Source organism: Caloenas nicobarica, chromosome Z (genome assembly GCF_036013445.1).
Source record: "Caloenas nicobarica isolate bCalNic1 chromosome Z, bCalNic1.hap1, whole genome shotgun sequence".
Taxonomy (NCBI): Eukaryota; Metazoa; Chordata; class Aves; order Columbiformes; family Columbidae; genus Caloenas; species Caloenas nicobarica.
The window spans coordinates 4,795,593-4,810,665 of NC_088284.1; the positions used below are offsets into that span (position 1 = coordinate 4,795,593).

At 40.8% G+C, this 15,073-nt stretch overlaps 1 long non-coding RNA gene across 1 annotated transcript; it reads left to right on the forward strand.

The window, feature by feature from the left end:
- The first annotated feature begins 3,357 nt into the window (after positions 1-3,357).
- Positions 3,358-14,834, forward strand: LOC136001331 (uncharacterized). Its single transcript, XR_010607769.1, has 3 exons — positions 3,358-3,423; positions 3,900-3,952; positions 14,743-14,834. It is a non-coding gene; the product is annotated as an uncharacterized LOC136001331 (long non-coding RNA).
- The last annotated feature ends 239 nt before the right edge of the window (positions 14,835-15,073 follow it).

A 15,073-nucleotide genomic window follows, 5' to 3' on the forward strand; every position in this document is an offset into this window, starting at 1 on the left:
TACACCATTTTGAGACAAAAATAGCAAAATGTTTTTCTTTGAAACTATTAAATTCTTTATGCAGAAGTTTGGCACTTTACACACTGAACTAATCATTCCAAAACTGTAGAAGAAATTATTAAGATGGAGACAGGCTCTTTATGGAGATGCATGGTGCCTGACTGTCAGGCAATGACCATAGACTAAAACAGGGAAGGTTCTGACTTGATAAAAATAAAATGTTTCTCAGTAGAAGGACGGTGAAGCATAGAAAATACTCCCCAGAGAGTCTGTACATTCTTTATCCTTGAAGGTTTTAAGGACCAAACTGATGAACTGGGCTGAATGAAATGTTGACCCTGCTTTGAGCAGGTGGTTCGACTAGAGGCCTCCTGATGTTCTTTGCAACCTAAATATCCTATGATTTTATGTATTTGGCTGAAACAAATAATTTTAATTAAACCAAATCTGTCTTGCTCAGGAAATAAACCTGTTCAGTTGAGGACATCTCATTTAAAGCTGGGCAGCCATGCACCTGTTACTTTAACCTGAAGTATTACAAGGAACGTTGTAATGAATTTGCTGAGTGGTGACAGCACAGCAGGAGATAGCATGTCAGGATTGTTAGGACTGAATCTACTACTCTAATTTCCCCTTTATTTGAGAATTCACATCTTAAGGATTCTTCAGCAATATTTAGGTGCGAACTGGTCACAGATGTTCAGGGCTCATGTTCCCCTTCCAAAAAGAGGTTGTTGTTAGTAGGTAGTTGCACTGGATTATATGAGAGCTTTAGAAGTGGATAGTCTTTTCTCAGATGTGGTTAAAGCTGCCCCAAACAAACAAACAAAAAGTATATTATTTCTTTTTCATTTTTTTTAATAAGAAAGTTGTACTCAATTTTATACCCTCAAGAACAATTATTCTTGTACTTGTTACGATTACAATTGTAGTTGTTCTGAAGAACAGTGTATGCACGATAGTTCTTCCTTCACAGATTGTTGCTAAAAAAAATAATAGTGAACATTGCTGCACAGGAATAAAGTCACCTAAAAGGTCTTCTGGCTTAGTCACTGTCTATGTAGATAGCTTTGGTTACTGAGTCAGAAATCATAGAATGTTCTGAGTTGGAAGGGACCCACAAAGATCGCTGAGTCCAACTCCTGTCCCTGCACAGGACAACCCCACAGGTCACACCATGGGTCTGAGGACGTTGTCCAGTCTCTTCTTGAACACTGTCAGGTTGGGGCAGTGACACCTCCCTGGGGAACCTGTTCCAGTGTCCAGCACCCTCTGGGTGAAGAACCTTTTCCTAATGTCCAACCTGACCCTCCCCTGGCACATCTTCCTGCCATTCCCTCAGGTTCTGTCATTGGTCACCAAAGAGAAGAGCTCAGCCCTGCCCCTCCTCCTCCCATTGTGAGGAAGCTGTAGCCATGATGAGGTATCCTCTAAGTCCCCTCTTCTCCAGGCTAAACAAACCAAGTGAATTTAACTGCTCCTCATATGGCTTCCTCTCCAAACCCTTCAGCAACTTTGTAGCCCTCTTCTGGACAATGAAGTCAGATAACTAAGATTTGATGGAAAACATTCCCCAGCCAAAGAATGTGAGAGTGGGAGCCTCAGCTTCTCACTCAACTGACTCTCGAGTGGTATCAGCAGGTTCTGGACTGACCTTATTACATGGCAAGGCGACTATGTCCTGATGGTTTCCTTCTCCTTGTCAGTCCTAATATAATAATTTGGAAAATTTTAAGAATTCTAGGATTTTTATTCCAGTAAGGAAAAAAAAAAGTCATTTAATATAATTAATTCCATGCTTTTGACCAACAGCAATTCATTTACTAGCAAAATCTGGAAGAAATAGGCCAGCTACTGGAAGAAATGTGGCCACTCAAAGTTTGACTCCTTATCCTCCCACAAGACAGATATCCCTAAGACAATATTGACCAAACTAACAAGATTGGTTATGGTTTTGTCATGCATTTTTACACACACTGGGATGAGCATTTGCTCAATTTTGCATGAATATAGTTGGAGAGTTTTTGAGGCCCACATGCCACTTTGTGGCACAGTATGGATGCCATGGCTCTGGTCAGTGCTGATTTGGGGAACAGGTTCCACCATAACAAGCTGACATTTCCTTATTAAACTATAAGCCCTACACAGTGGGCACAAACCATTTACTATTTCTTGTGCACCCCCTTGTGTTTTGTAGACTGACTGGTCTCTCATTGCATGCTTAGACCATGAAGATTAATTGGGGAGGGACTAAGACCTTCTGGTTGTTGTCTACCTACTTGCATTGGAGTGGGCATTCCAGGATACTTTGGTGCAAATAAACAATAATAAGAACATAAGTCCGGGCTGGAAGGAGCTGGAAAACCATGTAGCCAGAGAGACATTACAGGAGCAGGGAATTACTTCGCATTATTCTGATGCTTTTTCATTGCTTCCTGCACTGCAATATGACTGGATGAGTCATCACAACAGCAAGGGCTAAATTTAGGACATCTTTGAAATAATGACCCATCACTGCCTACGCTAAATGGCCTTTGTTTTCTAAGTAAAAGTCTTCAGATTCAAACTGTGAAAGGACAGAAACTTTAAATTTTGTCCTAATACAAGGTTATTGGGGTGAAATCATGACATCTAGGAGATAACCATCTACTGATGTCTTTTGCCAGTAAATTCACACAGCATAAATGAGTTATTGGAGGTCTCAAGGGGATGATCTGCACAGAAATCACAGGGAAAAATTCAAATAATTTTCTTTTACACTGTCTGTCTACATCCTCATGCACCCACTCTTGTGATGAGGGAGCCCAAAGTTGTATTTTAATGATGGAGAATTATACCTGGCAGCCAAATATCTGTGGAGCGGGAAAGTCCAAAAAAAGCTGTCACGGAAAGTTGGTGTTTGGCAAATGATGTCAGCCACTAAGAATCTTACAAGGCATATGATCAGAGTTCCCTGACTACATGCCAGCAACTCCTGAAAAAGACCAGCTGTCAGCCATGAAAAGGAGAATGGCTCCTGGAATAGTGTCTGAGAGCTAAAAACTGCAGCAGTCTTGGGAGATGCAGAACTTGGAGCCTTGTATTTGCTCAAGCACCTGCAGAAGATCATCAAAGAGAAAGGAAAAAAAAAAAAAAAAGAGGAAAGGGAGGAAAGTTAGAAAAAAAAAAAATTAAAAAAGTCTGTTAGGACTTGCCTGGGGCTTGGGGAGTGTGAAATATCTTCCAGAATGGATCACTCTTATAATGAAACTTTAGAACACGATTAAAGCTCACAGCAGTGGGGAGAGGCAGCTCTATCAGTTCACAGCTGCGGCTGAGCCTGGGAGGAAGGAGAGCTCTGCCTTAAAATCCACCTAGGGAGAACGCAATGCTGGGAACATCTGGTACACCAGAGGAATTATAATAAAAGGGTTGGCTGGAGTGGTAAGTAGGGGAATGCACCTGGCAAGTCCCAAGTGCAATTAGGTCAAAGAATCATATAGTGCATATTCAGATATACAGCAAGTCTGCCCCCCCTCAGACTGGGAGCCCATAGAACAGCAAAAGAAAGAAAATGGGTTTTCACGGGCATGACTGTCTGGGAAGAGAGGGAGAAATTCAAAACCAGGTGACTTTTTTGCAAGAAATACTCCACAGGAAATATTAAACAAGAAATCCACAGAGAAAAATTCAAATGATCTTAATGCAAAATACACCTTCAGGAGAGCAGGAAGAATAACACTTAGTGAAGATAGCCTACATTTCCTGAGAAAAACAAAAGCATATGCCCCATTGGAAATTGAGTGCAGTAAGATAAAAGAAGTCTTGAGAGAAAGGGTGCTTCATTTTTTTCTTTCTCTCTTAGATCTCTCTTTTTTTTTTTTTTCTTTTTTTTTTTTTTCTTTTCTCTTACACACCAGAATGCTCCCAAGACACCTGGCTTTCTGAGGAAAGACACAAATCAGAACTTCAGGTAATATGGAGTGTTCATGACAATTCCTAATGCATCTTTAGAAGGAAAGAATTTTCAGAACGCTGTGGACTCAGAGGGAAATAGATGACATTCTGTTCTTATTGAGTCCAGTAGCTTCGTATTGACTATTTGATCCAGGCATAAAGGCAATTTGGAATTAAAGGACAAGCAGAAGAGGGTGCCCATGAGTATCCACTCTGAAAAGTGGCACCTCTAAGTATTTTTGTTTATGTACCACATCAAGTTAGGCTTTTCAGAATGGCAGTGTACATTGTTAGATCTCATTAAATCCAGAGTCTGGATAACTGAGGACAGCCTCACATATTTGAAGATTCATGTTTCAGCTTCTTTTGTGATAAGAAAGTTAAATCCTAAAGTGAAAGATTTAGGGAGATCATAGGATGGTTTTCAACATCTTATTTTTTGGGGAATAGCGAGAAACTTGGAGAGCCTCCAAAAACAGCTGTCACAGAATTTAGTTCCTTTGGACCAAAGCTCAATTTGTCGAGACAGAAATTGTCTTAGAAGTTTGGAAGAAAACTGTTTTACTGTCCTGTGCCATAAAACTAGTCCAATGATAGATGGTGTCAGGGTAAATTTTTGGGAAAGGCAATTTCGCCTGAAAAAAAACAACAAAAAAACTTCCCGCAGACTCCTGTAGAAACCTGGATGCTGGGGCCCCCGTTTTCCTCCCTCCACCCTACCTAGGAACTTTATACAGTTGGAAAGAAATCTAAACAATTGAAGGGAGATTTGGCTGGGAATACTGAGAGCTGGCAAGGCTCCCTCCCTAACTGCAGTGGTTTATGATCATTAAAACTAGTCTCTCTAGGAAAAAAAAATAAAAGGACAAAATGTGGAACTGCATGAATCATACATCCCAAGCAGTAAAACCATAAAATTATAGAAGTTAGACTGTGTGATTTTCCTGTCCCTCCCCCACTTCAACTCTGTTCCCTGACTTAAAATAGAGAGAAGAAAGCTATAGAGAAATGAGACCAGGGATCAAGTGAGACCAGGGATTAAGTGAGCCAATAAAGTAGTTGGTGGAGCTGCTCTGAGATGTCTAGGCAAAGCAGTGAGCAGCAAAATGAATAAATAAAGCAACATGAGGGGCTGGGGGTGGGAAGAAGCAGATGAGAAGGGTCACAATTGATTTATATACATTTATTTAGTATCCTTTATTCTGTTATGTGTCTCAGACCCTGAAGTGAGATAAGGATCTCATAATACAGGACAAAAGAGAATCCTCCACCTTCCAATCTAAGTAGACAAAACAGGCAACATGGAGAGGAAAAAGGCAAATATTAGAGACGTTTGTGGCTCATCACTGTTCAGGAGGCAGAATAGCCCAGAGCCTGGGAGGACAATTCAGTTTTGAGAACACAGTGCCCTATCTATATCATAGATTATTCTATTGGCCAGCGCAGTCTTCACGCACAAATGGTCTAACTTCCCAGAGATACAAATCACCAAGAAACTTTCACAAACTTATCCATTTGCATATTTTCCTTCCTTGACCTGTGTTATTCTAATCTATGTATCAGTCAGTTGGGTTAAAATTGAGTAACAGGAATGGTAGGGATGACTCTTAGCTCTGTTTTAACAATTTGTTGTCCTAGTTTTTGAAGGACATTTTTGCTACAGCTGATGACAGTTAGGTCTGAAAGACTTTGTGAAAAAACAAACAAACAAACAACAAAACGAACAAACAAACAACTCCCCCCAAACAACAAACAAAGCCACCATCACAACAAAAAAAACCCCAAACTGCCAAACCTCAAACCAAAACCAGACAAACAAAACAAAACCAAGCAGAGCGAATGCAAAAAGGGCAAGCAGTGTTTTGCTCATTTTTCTTTAAACATTTCTTTTCCTATTTGGAAAAATCAGCACACAAAACTCAGTGAAATCCTATCTGCAGTTGGTCAAAACCAACACAGACTCACTGAAATGGAGTTTACACCTGCTCTGGGTCTAGCTCAATGAACAGAAACCTATGAAACTTTATATTAACTAAGAAAGTGGGCAAAGTAGTATAGCGTTATTGTCAAGACTCTCTGCCACAGGATGCACATGTGCTTTTATAGATATAAGTAACATGAGTTTCCTTCAGAGGAAAGAAATGTAGGTTTTACCAAGCAACTCTGATACAGAAAACCAAGAAGCTGCCAGAACTGGGAAGAGGATGTGAAAAAGTCGTCATCATGTTAATAATGGCTCTTTAGAAAGAAATCCATTGGTAAGGGCAAATTTTAGACTTTCTGTGTTTTCTTGTCACTTGCAGAACTCAGTCTAAATCCCTGTGCCATTTAGTGGAGAGATTTCATTCAATTAGAGGGTTGATGATGTTCCTATCAGCTCTTCATTAAATCAAAATGAATGTGGAAGCTGATTTCGATTAAACCCCTAGGTTAGAAGTGCCAATTATCGAGCCTGATGAAGGGCGAAGTTTTAGAGTCAGAATAACCTAATAAAGGAGAGCACATTTGAGATCGGTAGCTTGTTGTGAGCCCTAGTACTGCTCTTCTGCTTGATTTTGAAAACCTCCTCACCTTTCCATGCCTTACTTCTGTGCTTCCACATTTAATGAACATCTCTATAACTGTCTTCCTTTTCAAAGTGATGAAAAGCCTAATGAAAGCAAAACCCAAAACCTCCCAACCTGTTTCTGCTCAAGAACTTTGAGATTTTAAATTAAACAGAGTTTAGACCAAAATTTATATTCTGAAACCCAATCTTTGGGTAGCTGAGCTACCCTGAGGCTATATAAAAATATTTCAAATTATCTGCTTAGTGACACTTTGCACGAGAAGTTTTGTTGAAAGAACTGTACTTTTTTAAAGGTGGAACAAAGTCTCATAGGAGAGATTTGTGTATTCTATAAACAAAGAATGTCCACACCCAAAACATTAGCCAGCATCTGAAACATTATGACACAACCAAGGTTCATCTTCCTGTTCTGAGCACAAGAAAACATAAAAGTTCAGTGATGCATCCCAAAATATGATGACAGTCTACCAGGAGAACTGCCTGCAACACCTGGGCTTTGGGCTCTCATGTGACTTTTTGGGAGGAATATAAGGTGACTGTTAGTGTAGGCAGGGATGCTGTGAGGAAGGCCAAGCTCCACTTGGAATTACATCTGGCCAGGGGTGTCAAGGACAACAAGAAAGGCTTCTTCAAGTACTTCAGCAGCAAAAGGAAGACTAGAGAAACCATAGGTCTGCTGCTGAATGAGATGGGTGCCCTGGTGACGGATGATACAGAGAAGGCAGAGTAACTGAATGCCGCCTTTGCTTCTGTCTTTATTGCTAAAGCTGGCCCTCAGGTATTCCAGACCCTGGAGGTTATACAGAGAGTCTGGAGAAAGGAAGACTTTCCCTTGGTTGAGGAAGACCAGGTTAGAGACCATTTAGGTAAACTTGACACCGACAAATACGTGGGCCCCAATGGGATGCACCCATAAGTGCTGAGAGAGTTTTCAGACGTTATTGCTAAACCACTCTCCATCATCTTTGAAAGGTCATGGAGAACATGAGAGGTGCCCATGGACTGGAAGAAGGCCAGTGTCAATCCAGTCTTCAAAAAGGGCAAGAAGGATGACCCAGGAAACTATATGCCAGTCAACCTCACCTCCAGCCCTAGAAAGGTAATGGAACAGCTCATTCAGGATGTCATCTACAAGCATGTGGAGGAAAATAATGTTATCAGGAGTGGTCAACATGGATTTACCAAGGGAAAATCATGCTCAACCAACTTGATAGCCTCCTATAATGGCATGACTGGCTGTGTAAATGAGAAGAGAGCAGTGGATGTCATCTACCTTGACTTCAGCAAGGCTTTTGACACCGTCTCTCACAACCTCCTCATAGGCAAGCTTAGGAAATATGGGTTGGATGAGTGGATGGTGAGATGGATTGAGAACTGGCTGGATGGCAGAAGTCAGAGGTCTGTGATCATTGGTGCACAGTCTGTTTGGAGGCCTGTAGTTAGTGGGATTCCCCAGGGGTCAGTACTAGGTCCAGTCCTGTTCAACCTGTTCATCAATGACCTGAATGAAGAGGCTGAGTGCACCCTCAGCAAGTTTGCCAGTGATACCAAACTAGGAGGAAAGGTTGATGCACCGCAAGGTTGTGCTTGCCATTCAGCGAGACCTGGACAGGCTGGAGAACTGGGCAGAGAAGAATCTGATGAAATTCAACAAGAGTAAGTGTAGGGTCCTGCACCTGGAGAGGAATAATGCCAGACACCAGTACAGGTTAGGGGTTGACCTGCTGGAAAGCAGCATTGCAGAGAGGGACCTGGGAATCTGGTGGACAACAGGTTTACCATGAGCCAGTGATGTGCTCTTGTGGCCAAGAAAGCCAGTGGTACCTGGGGTGCATTAGGAAGAGTGTGACCAGCAGGTCAAGGGAGGTTGTCCTGCTGCTCTGCTCTGCCCTGGTGAGGTTGCATCTGGAGTTCTGTGACCAGTTCTGGGCTACTCAATTTAAGGACAAGGAATTGCTGGAGGGAGTCCAATGGTGGGCTACAAAGATGGTGAGGGATCTGGAGCATCTCTTGTGAAGAAAGATGGAGAGAGCTGGGTCTGTTCAGCCTGGAGAAGGCTGAAAGGAGGCCTTATTTATTCTGATAAATATCTCAGGGTGGGTGTCAAGAGGATGAGACCAGACTTCTTTCAGTGGTGCCCAATGATAGGATGAGGGGCAACAGGCATAGACTGAAGCATAGAAGCTTCCATCTGATTGTGAGGAGAAAATTCTTTACTTTGAGGCTGCCCAGAGAGGTTGTGGAGTCTCCTTCTCTGGAGACATTCGAACCCTCCTGGACACTGTGTGATCTGCTCTTGGTGAATCTGCTTTAGTAGATGGGTGGACTAGATGATCTCCAGAGGTCCCTTCCAACCCCAAGCATTCTGTGCTTCTGTGATTTTGTGATTCTGTGACTCTGTGACTCACATCACAGGATAATAACTGGCCCCAATTTTGACTGAAAGATGAAATCAGGAAATGGATAAGAAATGGTAAGTCAGTGTTCCATGGTGGACTATGAGTCTCCTGTGAGGACCTAAGATCCTTTGGGAAGGTGAAGACACACATGTGAGAAAACATCCTTGAGGACATGGGGGAACATGAATTGCAGTAGTCAGAGACATTTTCATCTCTATGGCAGGGCTCTCATTTTGGCACCCCCTGAACATCCCCTTTTTCTCTCAGGTCCCATCTGCCTCTTCATAGCAGAGCTGGGAATCAGGCCAAGCAGTGAGGATAATGAGACAGTGTAGAGCTAGGCATCACTAAATTGTGTTGACCAGAGCATGGTCAAAGAGCAAGGAACAGCTCACATTCCACATCTAGGAGAGTTTGGTGAGATGGAGAATAGGGGAAGGCACTAGAATTGCAAAGAAAATGGGCATATAACAGTAGCAGTAGGTAATGTGTCTGAAACTTAAATCCACATTTTTTCCCCCTATTCATTCTACTGTAACTGCTGAAACTACCAAACTTATTTTATTTGCCGTGCATGGTAACTGCTGATGGGACGATGAGGCAAAAGTTCCAACCACAGTTTTGTTGAACAGAGTACACTAGTGCAACACAGCTGGGACAGACCTATCATAAGAGATGTAATCTTCAGACCTGTGGAGCACTTTTGTTCTTTCAGAATTGCTTTGCTTTACAACTCTACAGCACTGGTGGGAAAAATAAAAAGTCAACCAGAGTTGGAAAGGCTGATTTCTGATGCAGAGAAAGTATCAAAGCATTAGTAATTCTTGCCTTTAAAAACCTGTTACGCTTCTTTGATCAGTGGCTAGTTAAAACAGTACCGTGTATCTGTATATCACCTTCTTCTGACAAACAAATATTATAGAATCCTCAGATATGCACATTAAATCTAAATTAGTGTATTAAATGTGTTAGACTGAATGGAACTGTCAGCTAATCTGACATTTATCTCATGTACCTGATATACTGCCACCTATATCTTCAGCAGAATCCCAGTTGTGTTACATTTTTAGTACTGAGAATAAATGTATTTTATACAATGCAGTGTAAATATTCTTGCAGCTGCATACATATAACTGGAGTTGAATACACCACAGATGCTGTGATCATACTCAGGATGATCAGCTGAGATTAGCCGGGATACTGACGTGGATCAACATTTTCTGACTGTGTCTAAGATTGCGCACTCCAGCCTCAGAGCACAAATTGCTAAATAAGAAAGTATGTAGCTATAGAAAACTTTATTTCTAGAGACCTGACCTAACATCAGGTAGCTTAAACAGTCTCTGTCCAATGCAGCAAAGAGATACTGTTGTATGCAACTACACTTGCAAAATTATATGGCTTAATTAATGGAAATTTGAATACAGCCACCATATAAAGTTATTCAAAATAGCACTAAACTAAAGTGACAACCAAAGCCAAATAAGAACTAATTTCTTTTACGAGATTAATTTGATTTAAATGGTGCTGAAACTTAGCTTGACAAAACCATATGGAAGCATTAGGCAGGTAGTGCATAGGACATTGTGCTACAGATTGGGACAGACCTTTAGTTGCTGGGAAACCTGTGGCCTGAGGGCAAGCATGAATGACTTGTGATATTGCCATTATCCTGTAAAGTTACCTTGGGCATCTCAGCATGCATCGTTTTCCCTGTTTCCCACTCTTTATTGAGGTTCATTATGCTATCATTTTTTTAAAATCACTTTGAAATAAACTTTTGAAATATGCTGTAAAAATTGGATGAAAATTACTACAGTTTTATAGACTGTAGATGACGTGAATACCAGCTGAATATAGATCTCTCTGTAGACTTAAGGACAGCGTCTCTTCAGGATTTGTCTATCCTCTCTAAGTTGTCTGGGTCAGGTAGAAATTCAGGGGCACTACACTAACAAATGGAATGGTTTTCTATCATGTAGAAGCAAGATAGTCTTCTAAGAGGGGTGTAATTTTTAGAAATACCCTGCTGCCTCTCATGAGAAACCCAAGGAGACCAAAGGCAATCAGGAGCTGCTCTTATTGAGATAAAGAAGGGACGGTATGATATTTACATCAAGATTGCCTGAGTTACTTTTACCATCTGATCTTACAAGAATGTACACATCTTGCACCTGGCACACAAAGGCTTTCAGTTATTTTGGATACAAGCGAAGGAGATTTAGGAAAAACAAGAAAACAACTGCCTTTTGCAAGTCATATCGTAAAGAAGGTATCTTTGCTCAGAAATGTCCCTACCTCCTGAGCTCTGCACGTCTCAATATCAGGACAATTACAGGTGGATTGTAAGAGTATGAATATCTGTTGGCTGGCACCTGCTATGTAGTGTTTTTTTACCATCATGCATAGCTTAGAGAGCATGGCAGAAGTAAAATATTTGTCCAGATCGATGTGGAAGATTCAGCTCTTAATCCTTTCAATTAAAAAATGTAATTTCCTATACCCTAAATGAAAAGGGCATGTGAGTTTTCCAGACATTTTTCCTCCAGTATCAAAGGGACCCAAATCACAACTGCTGAGTAAGTAACAGGAAGATGTGTTCACTGGGATGGTGCCAGTGGATAATTTCAGCCTGCCTCTGTTGACAGCCATGGCACAGACTCTCCATGCACAGAATTTGGGTACTTTCTTCTCCAGAAAAAAATGAACATTAGGAAAATAGAGAAGTGCTGAAAAGGCACTGAAGAAGTGGCACAGCTCTTCTCACTCTCCCTTTCTCTCTCTACTCCTGAAGGAACTTTAGCAACATATTTCTCCTTGGCTTTTCCAAAGGAGCTCCCTTCCAGTTTCAGAGATGCTACTATAGCAAAAGTGGAACTACCAGTCTTGGTGACACTCTCTTTCCCGTGATTTAGGGACAGTCCAACTTACAGTGGTCCAGCTCTCCCCATGAAGTTCACTTGTACTTGAGGAGTTCCTCTAAGGATGTTGGAAGTTGCAGGGGTCACTATCACAGCGCTGAAGTCTCCTATCAGTTTTGGGCTCTGGTAAGCCCCAGCTAAGGAGAGAGCAGCAACAATACTTCTGCTTGTGAAATACCACCTCTCTATGTCATAGCAATGTACTAATATTTCAGAGCATTCCTTCATGCATATCGCTTTTTCAGTGGCCTAGTTAACCATTTCATGAAGGAGGTGGAGAGCAGGATCTCCCCAGAGCTGTGTGAAATGGATCCTATCCTTTACCCAAACATGGTTAGGAGAGATTTATTCAGCTATGACAAGACCAGACTTTTGTTTGCTAAGAAGTAGTTTGCCTGGCCCACTCTAGACCTGGTAACTAATAAATTTCAAGATAACAAAAGAATTGAAACTCAGTTTCTCCATGCAGTGATCTTAAAAGTTCTAAAGGATTTTCCAAATGACAGCAACATACAATTTGCCATTAATCACAGCTGACAAGTTCTCTTGAACAGTCCCTGATTGATCCTGATGTTGTCAAACTTTCTTTTTCTTTTGACATCTTTCTGATTGGCATTTCTTTTTACTACTTTTGTGACTTTTCCTCTGTATTGATCTACACAAATCATAGGGAAGTGAGCAGTTTCATGAGGGGGTAAAGTTGATAATAACAAGTCAAACAGTTACTGGAACCTCCACACACCACCGTTTTAATGATTGATCAGTGGGAGTGTGAAGGAAGAGCCAAGGACACCAAAATTAGAAAATGATAAGGTCTCAATCAAGAGGTTCCTATAGTCCCTTTTTATGGCTCCTATTGAAGTCCCTTATCATCTTGGGTTGATTAGTAATGAGAAGAGACTTTGTGTTGCACATAGAGATAATTTTTAACAATAGGTTTATTGAAAGATCTGGCTGTTGTATGCAATGAGTTTAGTGGTACCAGCCCTCTGGAGGTAGAGTTTGGCATTAGAAACTGCCTCTCTTGCAATATAGCCTTCACTTGTTGCATGGCCCCAAGAGGTGAGAGTCCCCACTGATAGAGAAGATGAATGGTCCATAGTTATGGGGTCATGGCTGTGTGTGGCTACACGCTTTCTGGGTATCTCACAACATGCTGCAGCAGAATTGCTAGATGGGGAATTGCCCCCAGCTCAAAACTTCCTAAGACCCAGGCAGGCATAAACTCGTAGTAAATTAGCAAAATCTTCAGACTAACTGATAACGTCCACCACAAAAGCCCAGACTGGAAGGTGGGAGTGTGTAGTGGCATGAGCCAGGAAGAGAGCTGGCTGCAGCTGAATGCACAAAATCCCTGAGCAAAAGGAAATACTCCACAGAGTTAGCTGTCACAGTGCAGAAAATCTTGCTTTATTCCATTTCCCTAGTTTTCTCCTCATACATCACTCCAGAAGACGTGTTGTCCAGAGGGGTATGTTAAGTGGGGAGAACAGGCTAGTTGAGAAATAATTTGCAGGCTGGATATCTGAACACTCAATTTTTAATTATTTTTTCACTTCAAACCCCCTTGCATTTAATATTGAGAACATGCAATTGAGTGTATCCCTTTTCTGAAAAGTATTTTATAAGTATATTTTTATTAGAAAAAGCTGAGGCTATTCATTTTATATGATAAAACTGTTGCAGATTTTGAACATTGCAAATTCTGTTGCAAAGCCATCAATGTCATTCTATAATGAGTATAAATATAGGTTCAGTACGAGGATTTACTCACAACACTGAGAAAAGAAATTATAGTCCTTCAGAATGCGAAGAACACAGTTTCTTCAATCCATCTTTAGCCCTGCTTTGTGTCTAACACTGATCAATACTTTTCAGATTGTGGTAATGATCCCTATTTAGACATCAACCAACTTAGCTGTACTGTATTTGTACTGAGATAGCTGGGTCTTAAATGATCTTATTTTCTTCCCAATGCACAATCTCAATAAATAAACCAAAATATTATTTCATGGGAAGCCCTGAAAATCCTGAGGAAAATGAAAATCAAGACTACTGTAAAGAAACCTTTTGTTCATGTCATATCTTCTACCCCAGCTGTGCTTCTTCCTGTCAGATTAAAATGTTTAGTTTAAATGTTGTCACCAAAGTCCAATCAAAACACAATAAATTTTGTACTCCAATTCTTCACCTCACTAAGAAATCAATTGAAATAATCAGAGCTTTTCAAAACTGTTCTTTTTACTCAGAAAAGGTTTTCAGGAGGAAGTATGTTGATGTTTTTATAACAGTTCTCAAGGTTTGATTTTTGGGAGGTATATCTGTGTCGATAGCGCTCCTAGTGTGGTAGAGCTACACCTTGGCAATCTCATGGTGATGGCAGGAGAGCCCATCCTTCCTTTTTGTTCCTACCATGGTATCTTAAGCTGCTATTGTTTTTATTTCCTTTCTTGCAGAGATATAAGACCTGCTATTATCACTCTCACACTATGAGGAACATGTGGTGGAATCACTACTCTACCTATTGTGTGTAGACACAGACTCCCAATTTATTAGACCTTTCTGTTTTGAGTTTTTCTGGATGCTCAGTGGAGCAATACAATATGAGATGACATTTTCAATATGACCCAATGTCCTAGGGCAGAACAAGTCCAGAATCAGAGTGTGATGGTTTATTTAAGATTTATAGGCTGAATCCTAAAGAGAAATGTAAAATTTGGTGTCACTTTGAAGCATGGAAGCAAAACCACTTTCGTGACTGTACTACTAATCCTAATTATGTTCTGCTATTAAGTAATGCAATTATTAACTGTATCATGGATAGAAGATGTTTGATTGTTTTTCTTTCCTATTTTGATTAGTTTAATCTTCTCATTTATATATTCCATTAGCAACAGAAGTATTTCTCTTATTTTAGATGTTGAGGAGCACCAGGCACAAAGAAAACACAAGGATTGACCTTTTGGAGCAGCAGCAGCAGAAGTGACAGGCATCTCCAGTGATCTGCAAGACTTGGTACACGTCTGATTATCTCAGGTGTAATGCAGCGTTAACTTGGCTGGATTGCTTCCAGTGCTGGTTTAGCAAAGGGATTCACTCATTCGAATATGTGCATTTCACTGCCAATGACAATGACTGCTCTTAAATATTCTTCTGCCTAATTGCTCTGAGGAGCCTGTTTTGCTATTAATCCTTTGAATGCACCATGCAAGACTTCTACAATTGCAGTTTTTGCTTTTCTTTTCAAA